General features: G+C 36.8%; 1 pseudogene; it reads right to left on the reverse strand.

Annotated features, from left to right (window-relative positions):
- Positions 1-5740: 5740 nt before the first annotated feature.
- Positions 5741-6984, reverse strand: LOC145719497 (small ribosomal subunit protein eS1 pseudogene; annotated as a pseudogene).
- Positions 6985-11415: the final 4431 nt, after the last annotated feature.

An 11415-nucleotide genomic window follows, 5' to 3' on the forward strand; every position in this document is an offset into this window, starting at 1 on the left:
ACATCAAAAACTAATGATGTATTGTTTGGTGACTAACATAACATAATAAAATTTAAAAAAAAAAGAACTAGGATAAGACCAAGTAAAAAACAAAACAGAAAAACTACAAAAAGAACTGAGAACTGAAGCAGAAACTGAGAAAAGAAATAAGAAACAAAATCAAAATACTGGAAATATCAAATGCAGATGTTAAAAGAAGAGTTGGAAGAATACTTCAAGTAGGAAAATAACAATCTTGGAGGAGTTAAGATGGCAGAGGAGTGGTGGACCCTAAACTTTCCTCATTCCTCAAGCACTGCTAGATAATTATCAAATCATCTGGAACACCCAAGAAATCAATCTGAGGACTGAGAGAACAAAACTGCACGTCTACGAGTAGAAAAGCGACCACCTTCTGAAAAGTAGGAGGTGTGGTGAGTTGATTTTGGGTAGATAAGAACTGTGGGTGCTGTGAAGGGGAGGGATCCCTATTTATAGAGACTACTGAAAAGTATTATAAGCAGCAGAGTGCATAACATGAGGTTTTAGAAATCTGTCACCACCAGGGTGGTACCTGGCTTAAAGGGGCTCAGGTGGGGAAGGGGGTGGAGACTCAGGGAGTGGACAGCGTGGTCTGAGGACCCCCAGGTCACAGGAAGAATGGGTGGCACCAACATGCTGCACTGTTTCCAGGCATAGGAGTGGGGACTCTAGCTGACGGCTGCAAGCCTGGGTGCTGGCTCTCTGCTCCACCTTGCCATAAACTCAGAACCACTGTGTGGTCATATGGCTGCTTTCCTGGCACAGGCCAGCAAATGGCAAAAGCATGGTGAGACCCTCCCCCAGAGGATCAGCATGAGTGTACACTTCGGAAGTCCCTTAAATTTGGAGTTTTGAAACCCAGTCTCATGTCTGTGATAAAACAGCTCAGACACAGGCAGGGTGAAAGCAGGGACACAAGAAACCAGAGGACACAAGAGGGGTGATTGTTTGCTCTGGTGAGGGCTTCCTGAAGAGTGGCAGGGGTGAACTCACAGCTCTGGGGCTAAAGACTCTGCACCACGGCTTTCACCCAACCCATCAGCACTGAAAGACTTCAGGGAGCAAAACAGTGCCACCTAGTGGAAGCCAGAGCCCCATACACCAAGCTTTGCCCTCCTGTGCCCTACAGGCATATCTCCACTAGGGCAAGTCCACCAGAGAATCAGTGCAATAGGCCCCTCCCCCAGAAGACAGGCATAAACATCTCCCACACACCAAGTCCACTGATCATAGAGTGCTGCAAAGCTTCAGCTGTAGGGGAAATAGGATCTAGCTTTTTAAAAATTTTTTTTAATTTTTATTATTAATCTTTATTTTTTCTTATTTTTAATTCTTTTTTATTTTATTATCATTTTTCAATTTTTACTTTTATGTATATCTTTTATATATTATTTTTATTTTATTTTATTATTTTATTTTATTTTATTTATATTTTTGGATCTAGCTTCTTTTCACAGGCAGACTAAAACACACCCAGGATCTGGTGTTTTGCTTTTTGTTGTTGCTATTGTTTTGTTTTATTTTGATTTTCTGGACAAAATGACAAGACAGAGGAATTCACCACAAAAAGAACAGGAAGTAGAACTAACAGGGATTTAATCAATACAGATATAAGTAAGATGTCTTAATGAGAATTTTTAAAACAACAGTTATAAGGATACTAGCTGGGCTTGATAAAAGCATAGAAACACTAGAGAATCCCTTACTGCAGAGATAAAAGAACTAAAATCTAGTCAGACCAATATTAAAAATGCTACAACTGAATTGGAAACCTGAATGGATGCCATAATATGAGAATGGATGAATCAGAGGAATGAATCAATCATAGAACTACCCTATGACCCAGCAATCGCACTACTAGGTATTTTCCCAAGGGATACAAAAATACAGATTCAAAAGAGTATCTGCTCCCCAGTGTTCATTATCAACAATAGCTAAATTATGGAAAGAGCCCAAATGTCCATTGACTGATGAATGGATAAAGAAAATATGGTATATATACATAATGGAATATTATTCATCCATCAAAAAGAATGAAATTTTGCCATTTGCAATGATGTGGATGGAGCTAGGGTGTATGATGTTAAGCGAAATAAGTCAGTCAGAGAAAGACAAATACCATATGATTTCACTCATATGTGGAATTTAAGAAACAATACAGATGAACATACGAGATGGGGGGAAAGAAAAAAATAAGGAGAGAAGGAAACAAACCATAAGAGACTCAAAGATAGAGAACAAACTGAGTGTTGATGGAGGGAGATGGGTGGGGAATGGACTAGATGGTTGATGGGTATTAAGGAGGGCACTTGTGGTGTTGAGCACTGGGTGTTGTATGTAAGTGATGAATCACTGAATTCTACTCCTGAAACCAATATTGCACTGTATGTTAACTAGACATAAAATAAAAACTGAAGAAAAAAAAAAGAAAAGAAACTTAGAGACCATCAAGCTTATGGAATGTTGTACCTGATGTTGTAATGATGTTTTGAGCCTTTTCACTAGGTTTCAAGAACCACATTCCCAATCTTAAAACCCAGCCACACTAAGAAATATTGTGAGCTCTGATTGTTTCAGGTGTCTTCAAAGTCTTTTAACTTACCCAAATGCTCTACAATTATATCTCTTATCTAAGACTCCTCCCTCATCCAGAGAAATATGTTGAAAATTCATGCCATAAAGGAAGGAAGCAGGCTTCCTTATTCAGAACTGCCTAAGTTGCCCTTATTCCTCTAAATCTGGCTTGATACTTAGAGAGCAGGAGAAAAGGTCCTGGATACACACCTCCTCAAGCTTTGATATGTAAATGGAATTTATACATCATTTAATAGAGATAACCAGTGAACATTTGTTGCATGCTAAGTAGTGAGTGATATGGCGTGAATATATTTGCCTCAGTTCCAAATATTTTATTTCAGATATTATATGGTGCAAGCTGGATAGCTAATTTGTGCAATTGTATCTTGAATTGCCCCTGTTTTTTTTTAAGTTTTTATTTTAATTCCCATTAGTTAATATATGATGTTATATTAGTTTCAGGTATACAATATAGCAATGCAACAATTCCATACATCACCTGGTGCTAATCAGGACAAGTGCACTCCTTAATACCCATCTCCTATTTAACCCATCCCCCCATCTACCTCCACTGTGGTAACTATCAGTTTGTTCTCTATACTTAAGAGTCTGTTTCTTGTTTCTCTCTCTCTGTCTCCCTAAGTTCATCTGTTTTGTTTCTTAAACTCCACATGTGAATGAAATCATATGGTATTTGTCTTTCTCTGACTGACTTGTTTTACTTAGCATAATACACTCTAGCTCAATGCATGTCTGTAAGTGGCAAGATTTCATTCTCTTTTTATGGCTGAGTAATATTCTATTGTTTATATATACCAGATCTTCTCTATCCATTCATTGGTTCCATAATTTGGCTATTGTAAATGCTGCTATAAACATAGGGGTTCATGTATTCCTTTGAATTAGTGTTTTTGTATTCTTTGGGTAAATACCCAGGAGGGTAATTGCTGAATCATGGGGTAGTTCTTCTTTTAAAATTTTTTGAGAAACCTCCATACTGTTTTCCACACTTGGTTGCACCAGTTCATATTCCCACAAACAGCGCAGGACGGTTCCTTTTTCTCCACATCCTGGCCAACACTTGTTGCTTCATGTGTTGATTTTAGCCATTCTGACAGGTGTGAAGTGATATTTCATTGTAGCTTTGATTTGCCTTTCCCTGATGGTAAGTGATGAGCAACTTTTCATGTGCCCGTTGGCCATCTGTATGTCTTCTTTAAAAAAAATGTCTGTTCATATCTTCTGCCCAATTTTTAATTGGAGTATTTGTTTTGGGGGTGTTGAGTTTGATAAGTTCTTTATATATTTTAAATAATAACCCTTTATCAGATATGTCATTTGCAAGTATCTTCTCCCATTCTGTATATTGCATGTAGTTTTGTTGATTGTTTCCTTCCATGTGCAGAAGCTTTTTATTTTGAAGTCCTAATAGTTTATGTTTGCATTTGTTTCTCTTGCCCCATGGGACCTATTTAGAAAAAAGTTGCTATGGCCCATGTTAAAGAAGTTACTGCTTATGTTTTCTTCTAGGATTTTTATGGTATCAAGTCTCACATTTAAGTCTTTAATCAATTTTGAATTTATTTTTTGTGTATGGTGTAAGAAAATCGTCCAGTTTAATTCTTTTGCATGTTGTTGTCCACTTCTAACACCATTTGTTAGAGAGACTGTCTTTCTCCAGTAGATATTACTACCTGCTTTGTTGAAGATTAATTGACAATGTAGTTTTTGGTTCATTTCTGGGTTTTCTATTCTGCTACATTGATCAATGTGTCTTTTTGTGCCAGTACCATACTGTTTTGATCACTACAGCTTTGTAATATAACTTCAAGTCTGGGACTGTGATGCCTTCAGCTTTGTTTCTCTTTTTTTTTTTTTTAAGATTTTATTTATTTATTTGACAGAGAGAGACACAGCAAGAGAGGGAACACAAGCAGGGGGAGTGGGAGAGGGAGAAGCAGGCTTTCCGCCGAGCAGAGAGCCCGACGTGGGGCTTGATCCCAGGACTCTGGGATCATGACCTGAGCCGAAGGCAGACGCTTAACGACTGAGCCACCCAGGCGCCCCTAGGGTTTCTCTTTTTCAAGATTGTTTTAGCTGTTAGAGTCTTTTGTGGTTCCATACAAATTTCAGAATTATTTTTGTAGTTCTGTGAAAAAATACTGTTGGTAATTTGATAGAGATTGCATTAAATTTGTAGATTGTTTTGGTAGTATAGAGATTTTAACAATTTTGTTCTTCCAATCCATGAGCATGGAATTTATTTCCATTTTTTGGGTCATCTTTAATTTCTTTCATCAGTGTTTTATAGTTTTCAGAGAACAGAACTTTCACCTCTTTGGTTAGATTTATTCCTAGGTATCTTACTATTTGGGGTGAAATTGTAAATGAGACTGTTTTCTTAATTTCTTTTTCAGCTACTTCATTGTTAGTGTATAGAAATGCAACAGATTTCTGTACATTGATTGTGTATCCTGTTATTTAACTGAATTTGCTTATCAGTTCTGGCAGTTTGTGTGTGTGTGTGTGTGTGTGTGTGTGTGTAGTTCACGTTTTCTATATATAGTATCGTGTCATCTGCATATAGTGAATGCTTTATTTCTTCCTTATCAATTTGGATGATATATATGTATAGTCTGTTTTCTGTGGCTAAGATTTCCAGTACTATGTTAAATAAAAGTGATGAGAGTGTACATCCTTGTCTTGCTCCTAACCTAAAGGGAAAACTCTGTTTTTTCCCCATTAAGGATGATGTTAGCTGTGGGTTTTTCATATATGGCCCTTATTATGTTCCCTCTAAACCTTTGTTTAGGGTTTTTATCATGAATGGATGTTGCACTTTGTCAAATGTTTTTCTGCATGTACTGAAATGATTATCTTGTTCTTTTCCTTTCTCTCATTGATATGATATGTCATGTTGATTGATTTGCAAATATTGAACCACCCTTGCAAACCAGGAATAAATCCCATTTGATTGTAGTGAATGATTTTTTTAATGTATTGTTGGATTGGTTTGCTAGTATTTTGTTGAGGATTTCTGCATCTCTGTTCATCATGGACATTGGCCTGTCATTCTCTCTATCTCTCTTTTTTAAACATTACAAATAAGATTTTTTATTTGTTACCATTAAGTGTCTGAAATTTAAACAGATTCTTGGATCTTTGGTTCATTCTATCAGCTCCTTCAACTTTAACACTGGTCTTATCCCCAGTAGCCTTTTCAGAACTACAACCTTCACCAAGAAGCTCCGTGAACTTTTTCAATTTAAACTTGAGCTTCTTCAGCATTTTTACTTTCCTATCTTCAAAAGAATATATTTTATTTATTTATTTGTTTGTTGAGAGAGAAAGAAAGTGTGTGAGCAGGGGGAGGGGCAAAGAGAGAGGGAAAGAGAGATAGTAGCAGACTCCCAGGTGGACATGGAGCCCAATGCGGGGCTCGATTTCACAACACTGAGATCATGCCCTGAGCCAAAATCAAGTCAGAGGCTTCACCAACTGAGCCACCCATGCACCCCACATTTTTACTTTTCTAACAAGACATCATGGAGTGGGTAAATAGACTGACAACCCTTTCTGTGTCTTTTCTGATGCTGTTTGGAATCAATTTATTGACCACTTCCTTCAAGTCATTTGTCTGCACCTCTCAGGTCATGATATCCATCATCTTTTTCCGAATTTGGCAGAACTGTTGGTGCTGAGCATAAGAGGTCTTCCAAATCAGATTGTTACATTTTTTCAGTAAAACCAACACAAAATAGACAAAGCAAATAACCATTGGTAGTCTTTTTTTTTTTTTAAGATTTTATTTATTTATTTGACAGAGAGAGACACAGTGAGAGAGGAACACAGGCAGGGGGCATGGAGCGGGGAGAGGCAGGCTTCCCGCCGAGCGGGGAGCCCGATGCGGGGCTCGATCCCAGAACGCCGGGATCATGACCTGAGCCGAAGGCAGGCGCTCAACAACTGAGCCACCCAGGCGCCCCAACCATTGGTAGTCTTGACATCAACATGAGCTTCAGTCGTGGTCTGCCATTTTTTGACCATGAAGCACATTTTGTCACAGGTAAGATCCATGCCATGGAAATTAGTCAGGCAGTTTTTTCCCTGGACATCCTCAGTAATTAGGTTGAATTTTCTAAATGCAACTTCATCATTCTACAGATCAGCAAGGCTCACTTCAAAAACAATTCCCTTGAGGCCATCATGTGCGATTTTGGTTCCTTGAGTTCTTGTGACTAATGTTTTTTTCCCAATATTTCTTATAATGAACATACATGGTGCTTTTGCATCATACCAATCTTTCTCAGAAAATGGATCAACCACTTTCTTCTTGCCTCCCTTTTTGCTGCATTTCATAAGGTGCTTGTTTGGGGGGACCACCATGGTACTGCTCAGGGAGCCAAAAGCCTGTAATTCTCTCTCTCTCTCTCTCTCTTTTTTTTTTTTTTTTTGGTGTCTTTATCTGTTTTTGGTATGGGGATAATGCTGGCTTCATAGAATGAATTTTGAAGTTTTCCTTCCTCATCTATATTTTGGAATAGTTTGAGAAGAATGGGTATTAACTCTTCTTAAATGTTTGGTAGAATTCATCTGTGAAGCCATCCAGTCCTAGTCTTTTGTTTGTTGGGAGTTTTTTGTTTACTTATTCAATTTCTTTGCTGGTAATTGGTCTGTTTAAATTTTCTAATCCTTCCTATTTCAGTTTTGGTAGTTTATATGTTTCTAGGAATTTATCAATTTCTTCTAGGTTGTCTAGTGTGTTGGCACATAATTTTTCCTATTTTCTTTGTATTTCTTTGCTGTTGGTTGTTATTCTCTTTCATTTGTGATCTTATTTGAGTCATTTCTCTTTTTTTCTTGATAAGTCTGACTAGAGATTTATCAATTTTATTTATTTTTTCAAAGAACCAGCTCCTGGTTTCATTGATTTATTCTATTGTATGTTTAGTTTCAATATCATTTATGTCTGCTCTATTCTTTATTATTTTATTTTCAGTTGTTTCCATGCACTTTGTAATTTATTCTTTTATTTCTTGGTTGACCCATTCATTGTTTGGTAGCATGTTATTTAACCTCCATATATTTTTGGTCTTTATAGATTTTCTCTTGTGGTTGACTGCTAGTTTCATTGTGTTGTTGTCAGAAAAGATGCATGGGGGCGCCTGGGTGGCTCAGTCGTTAAGCATCTGTCTTCGGCTCAGGTCATGGTCCCAGGGTCCTGGGATCGAGCCCCACATTGGGCTCCCTGCTCAGCAGGAAACCTGCTTCTCCCTCTCCCACTCCCCCTGCTTGTGTTCCCTCTCTCGCTATATTTCTCTCTGTCAAATAAATAAAATAAAATCTTAAAAAAAAAAAAAAAGAAAAAATGCATGGTATGACTTACTTTCTTTCTTCTTTCTTTCTTTCTTTCTTTCTTTCTTTCTTTCTTTCTTTCTTTCTTTCTTTTCTTTTTTTCTGTCTTTCCTCTTTCTTCTTTCTTCTTTCCTTCTTTATTGTATTTGGTGAGAGCTGTTTTGTGACCTAATATGTGATGATGTATTCTGGAGAATGTTCCATGTGCACTTGAAAAGAATGTGTATTCTGCTGTTGTAGGATGGAATGTTCTTTTTTTTTTTTTAAAGATTTTATTTATTTATTTATTTATTAGAGAGCAAGTGAGAGAGAAACAGTGTGAGAGAGGAGAGGGTCAGAGGGAGAAACAGACTCCCTGCTGAGCCGGGAGCCCGATGTGGGGCTTGATCCCAGGACTCCGGGATCATGACCTGAGCCGAAGGCAGTCACTTAACCAACTAAGCCACCCAGGTGCCCCGTAGGATGGAATGTTCTGAACACATCTGTCAAATCCATCTGGTCCAGTGTGTTATATAAAGCCACTGTTTCTTTGTTGATTTTATGTTTAGATGATCTGTCGATTGACATGTGTGGGGTGTTAAAGTCCCATACTATTATTGTATTATATCAATTAGTTCCTTTATGTTTGTTAGTAACTATTTTATGTATTCTGGTGTTAAACCCTTATTATATGGTTTGCAAATGTTTTTCCAATTCTGTAGGTTGTCTTTTCATTTTATTGTTACCTTTGATATCCAGAAGTATTTTAGTTTAATGTAGCCCCACTTGTTAATTTTTTTTCTTTTTTGGTTGTGCTTTAAGTCTCATATCCAAAAAAATCCAATGCTAGAACCCATGTCAAGAAGAATTTTCCTATGTTTTATTTTAGGAGTTTTATGGTTTTATTGATGGTTTACATTTAAGTCTTTAACCCATTTAAGGTAATTTTTGTGGGTGGTGTAAGATATGGATCCAGTTTCATTCTTTTATACACGAATATCCAATTTTTCCCAGCACCATTACTGAAGAGACTGTGTTCCCTCCATTTAGTATTTTGACTCCTTTATATTAATTAACAATATTTAGAATTAGTCGACAAATATGTGTGGTTTTCTTTCAGAAGTCTTGGTTTTGTTCTATTGATCTGCGTATCTGTTTTTATGCCAGTACCATACTGTTTTGATTACTATATCTATAAAGTATAGCTTGAAATCAGGAAGTGTGATGCTATTTTATTTTTTCTTCTTTCCCACTTTTACTTTGGTCACTTGGGGTTTTCTTTGGTTCCATATAAATTTTAGAATTTTTTCTTTTCTTTAAAAACTCATGTTGAAATCTTGAGATAGATAGTTTGTACTGAATTTACAGATGACTTTGGGTGGCATTGATATTTTAACAGCATTAGTTATCTAATCTGTGAACACAGGATACCTTTCCATTTATTTGTATCTTCTTTGATTTATTTGATCCATGACTTGTTTTCAGAGTAGAAATCTTTCATCTCCTTTGCTAAACTTATCCCTAATTATTTTTATTATTTTTAAAGCTATTCTATTTTTTTAAAGATTTTATTTATTTGTTTGACAGAGACACAGCGAGAAAGGGAACACAAGCAGAGGGAGTGGAAGAGGGAGAAGCAGGTTTCCGGCTGAGCAGGGACCCCAATGTGGGGCCTGATCCCAGGATCATGGGATCACGACCTGAGCCGAAGGCAGATGCTTAACAACTGAGCCACCCAGGTGCCCCTATTTTTAAAGCTATTCTAAATAGAATTGTTTCCTTCATTTGTTTTTCAGATAATTTGGTGTTAGTATATAAAAACACTACAGGTATACCTCAGGGATATTGCAGGTTTAGTTCCAGACCAAGAAGATAAAGCAAATATCACAATAAAGTGAATCAGATGAACTCACAAGTGAAGCTATTTTATGTTGGGCTTTCCTTCATTGGAAAACTTTTGATTACTGATTCAATCCACTTACTATAATTGGCTGTATTCAGACTATTTTCCCAATTCAGTCTTGGTTGTTTGTTTGTTTCTGATCTAATTTTTATTATTTTCTTCCATCTGCAAGCTTTGGGCTCAGTTTGTTCTTTTTTCCCAGTTCCTTAATGCATAGAGTTAGGTTGTTCATTTGGGATCTTTCTTTCTTCTTAATGTAGGTAATTATTGCTAAGAACTTAGCTCTTAGAGCTGCCTTTTCTGCATCCCATAAGTTCTGGCATGCTGTGTTTCCATTTTAATTTGTCTCAATATACTTTTAACTTCGGCCTTTAATTCATTTTTTGTTCCATTAGTTGTTGTTCAGGAGAATATTGTTTAATTTCTATGTATTTGTAAATTTTCTAGTTTTCTTCTTGTTATTGATTTCTAGTGTGATACTATTGTGGCCAGAGAAGATACTTGGTTTGATTTCCATCTTTTTGAATTTTCTAAGACTGAATATATTGTCTATCCTAGAAAATGTGTACTCAAGAAGAATGTTTATTCTGTTAATGTTGGACAGAATACTTTGTATATTTCTGTTAGGTCCTTTTGGTCTATCATGTTGTTCAAATCCACTGTTTTCTCTTAATTCTGTCTCAATGATCTTGTCATTGTTGGGAGTTGGGTGTTAAAGTCCCAACTATTATTGTACTACTGTTTATTTCTCTTTTTAGCTCTTTCAGTTTTTCTTTATATATTTGTGTACTTTGATGTTGGATGAACAAATATTTACAATTGTCATATCTTCTTGATGGATTAATCTCTTTTTCATTATATAATGGCTTTGTTTCTTCTTAGCATTTTTGTCTTAAAGTCAATTTTGCCTAATATAATTATAGCTACCACTATTATTTTGTTGTTGTTATTACCATTTGATTGAATTTTTTTTATGTTTCCATCTATATGTGTCTTTAAGGCTAACGAGAATGTCCTGAAGGCACCATATTGTTGGATCTTGATTTTTTTTATCCATTCAGCCATCCTATGTCTTTTGATTAAAGAAATTATTCCATTATTTTTTTTATTCTTATGTTTTTTTTTTTTTTAAAGATTTTATTTATTTATTTGAGAGAGAGAGAGCAGGAGCGGGGGAGAGGAGCAGAGTGAGAAGCAGACTCCCTTCCAAGCAGGATCCCGATGCGGGGCTCGATCCCAGGACCCTGGGATCATGACCCGAGCCCAAGGCAGACGCCTAACCGACTGAGCCACCCAGGTGCCCCTTATTCTTATGTTAATCCCCATACATTACATCATTAGTTTTAGATGAAGTGTTCCATGATTCATTGTTTGTGCATAACACCCAGTGCTCCATGAAGAATGTGCCCTCCTCAATACCCACCACCAGGCTAACCCATCCTCCCACCCCCCTCCCCTCTAGAACCCTGTTTGTTTTTCAAAGTCCATCGTCTCTCATGGTTCATCTACCCCTCCGATTTCCCCTGCTTCATTCTTCCCCTCCCGCTACCTTCTTCTTCTTCTTTTTTTTTTCTTAACAT

This window comes from Leptonychotes weddellii, unplaced genomic scaffold, assembly GCF_054177405.1.
Source record: "Leptonychotes weddellii isolate Sample4059 unplaced genomic scaffold, ASM5417740v2 HiC_scaffold_4852, whole genome shotgun sequence".
Classification (NCBI taxonomy): Eukaryota; Metazoa; Chordata; class Mammalia; order Carnivora; family Phocidae; genus Leptonychotes; species Leptonychotes weddellii.